Source organism: Adiantum capillus-veneris, chromosome 18 (genome assembly GCF_014529385.1).
Source record: "Adiantum capillus-veneris isolate H3 chromosome 18, ASM1452938v2, whole genome shotgun sequence".
Taxonomy (NCBI): domain Eukaryota; kingdom Viridiplantae; phylum Streptophyta; class Polypodiopsida; order Polypodiales; family Pteridaceae; genus Adiantum; species Adiantum capillus-veneris.
The window spans coordinates 113,470,401-113,473,371 of NC_140948.1; the positions used below are offsets into that span (position 1 = coordinate 113,470,401).

Here is a 2,971-nt window from a genome sequence, read left to right on the forward strand (position 1 = left end):
CACCACTCCATGATGCATCATGCTAGTGTCAATCATCACACGCTTGACAACCCCAATTGCAATCACTCCCACTACAGCTGCTATGTTGGGTCTCGACACTAAGAGGTCGTACATGAGAGTCCCAAAGGTTGATGACAAAACACGAATCTCTGCCAGCATGCATATCCATGCCAATTGCATCAGCGCCATGTGCAATGATCTCTGCCAATCTATCCGCAATAGGTATCTCAACCCTTAGTGCATCACCACCAAAAATAGTCACATATGGAAGCGTCAATCTTGACTCCAAGGTAGTCGTCACTCCCTCATCATCCATAGGGACTATATCCTCATGTCCTGGCATCACCATATCAGCCTCTAGCATGAGCATGTCAAAGAACTCTATATCGCTCATCTCCATGGTAGGAGCCATCTCTGTCCTAAGAGGATTAATCCGTTGTGTCTCACTAGACTATGGCTGCTCTAACTCTATATCTACAGACATGTCATGCATAGCACTTTGGAGCTCATCCGCAAAAGTACATGTCTGCAAAGTCACTAAGACTGCATCGTCTCATACATGTGACTCATTGCTCTTCTCTGCAACTAGCAAAAGCCTCAAAATCTATTACTACTACTGGTGACTAATCTAGTCGTGCACTCAAAGAGCTGTCCTGCTTTACATGTCTGTCCTCAGGCCCTGCATGCACAACGAGCGAAGTGTCACACTGCTCATCAGCAAAGTCTACTTGCCTAGACTGCAAATGTCAGCATGGCAATGAACCCACAGAGAGGATGGCATCTTTGACATCAAGAAGGTAAAGAAGAGTCGAACGAGCACCACAATGGCCTTGTGCTATCACAAGCGAACCTCTCCTCATCAAGTATGATTTGTCAGTCAACTGAACATGACACCCATGCCCTGGATCAAAAGGCTCTATAAGTTGTTGGACAGCACAGGCATACACTTGTCTTCCTCTATATCAAAGGCCTTGCCAACAACCCATGACTTTACCACAACCATTTGGTTCATAGTAAGTGTTCATGTCTTATCGCTGCAAATGGTTGTTGCAGAGCCCATGGTCTCACAAGCTGCGAGGCGGCACACAATTGCATTATCCCTCATCATCTTTCTCATGGAATAAGCAAGCATGAGCATGATGTCAAGGGCAAGGCCTTCAAGAAAACAGCAACTACCTCTATGGTGACTGCTATAGAGAAGATATGAACCAAGGCATTCTTTACATCCGTTGCACTAATTTGACTAGCATGAAACTTAGCATCATCACTAGTGCTAGAGTGGCCTGTGAAATAGAATATGATTAAGATGAGAAGCACTAGAAGTGACACAGAGAGACCCACATTGCCGATAAGGGTTGCTGCCTTTGATAACCTTGCTTGCAAAGGTGTGTTCTCAGCCCGTTCTCAGGGTCATTGTTGGTGCTAAGAAGAGCCATCGTACGGCCCCATTCGGTGTTGATCCCGACAGCAGTGACAAGCATGTAGCCATACCCATCTTGTATCTTGGAGCCAAACCGTAGAAATGCTTGCGCCTCACGATCGGGGATGTAATATTCATTCTCTCTAGTGAAGCTGGATTCATCAATACAGAGTGGACTGACCTTTCACAAGTACTCCATCTGTCAAAACTTGATCTCTAATATTGAGCAGCACAATGTCTCCCACTACTACGTCGAGACGAGGGGCAGGCAAATGTTAAGTATCGGGATGCTTGCCCCCGTTTAGGTTCAGGTGACCGGCATAGCGGGTCATGCACCTTTTGGGGTGGGCAGGCACCTCGGATAACATTATATGCAGCAGCGAGTAGTAACTCTTCAAGTGCTTGCGTGCGGACGTAGTGGTAGAGGCGCACGATGCCATAGCTCAGGTGCCTGCTTAATTTGACTGGCAATCGGTTGGGATCTGCTTGCCAACATGGCAAGCACCCCAAGATATAACCACCACCCAAGGGTCATTGTTACGTGACGACCATTCCTCATGACCTGCACTTGGATGTTGTCTCTCTCTCTTCTGATAAGCGTCAAAACTGCCTTGATTGCCTTTGGTTGCTCACTCCAGTCACTACAATTACTAAGAGTATAGCAACTGCAATATGGATTCCATCATACCACCCTTCCTTTATGCCATCACTCTTGATGCCAAAACTGAGAGAGAGGGCTGCACAGAGCATAAGAATTTTGAGTGTAGTATCGTGGCTAGCCTCCCATAGGAAGCCCCACAATGTTTTGCCTTTCTTTCGAGGATAAACATTTTCTTCAAAAATGTGTTTTCTGCATGGAAGCGATTCGGTGAGGGTTGATTGTGAGTGAGGACTACGCTCGCTTTCAAATCATTTTCCAAGTCTGTGCGTAGCTGCAAGGCCAAGCCCTGGAGGCCTCCCAGATCCTTGAGCTTCTCAAGATTCTGTTGCTCAACAATGCCAGAAATTGACTGGACAAGATTAGGATGTAATTGGAGGTCGATTTCATCATGACGTGAGATTATGTCAAGATCAACAAACACATGATGTAGTCTACCGGTATATACAAAGGATTGAAATTGAAATACTGCAATCACATCAGTGCTGGCAATCTTGAAGGTGATCCTAGTCGTGTGGTCTCGACGAGGCATATCATGCCTGTACTGAGCTTCATGAAACAAATGGCGTGTGGGGCGCAAGAGGGAATCAAAATCAAGAACTCCAAGTGTTCTGGAGTCAAATCCAACGTCAAATTATTGGCATCAATGGTGGGAGTTGGTATATGTGCAGGTAAATTTGGAGGCAGATCAAGTTTACAAAAAAATTAATTTTTAAGTTTCCGACGCTCAGACCGACGCATACATCGATGACCATACCGGCGTGCATATAGGCAACTATACCGGCACACATAATGACACCTGTACCGGTGGACCCTACAAAAAACAGATCCGTGGGTCTTTACTATGCATTTCCCTCCTTTCCTCTCTTCCTCTGTTGCCCTCCTCCTCACTT

The 2,971-nt window shown here is 46.0% G+C and overlaps 1 pseudogene; it reads right to left on the reverse strand.

Moving 5' to 3' along the window:
* Positions 1-877: 877 nt before the first annotated feature.
* LOC147436232 (calcium-transporting ATPase 5, plasma membrane-type pseudogene) lies at positions 878-2,610 on the reverse strand (annotated as a pseudogene).
* Between the last annotated feature and the right edge of the window lie 361 nt (positions 2,611-2,971).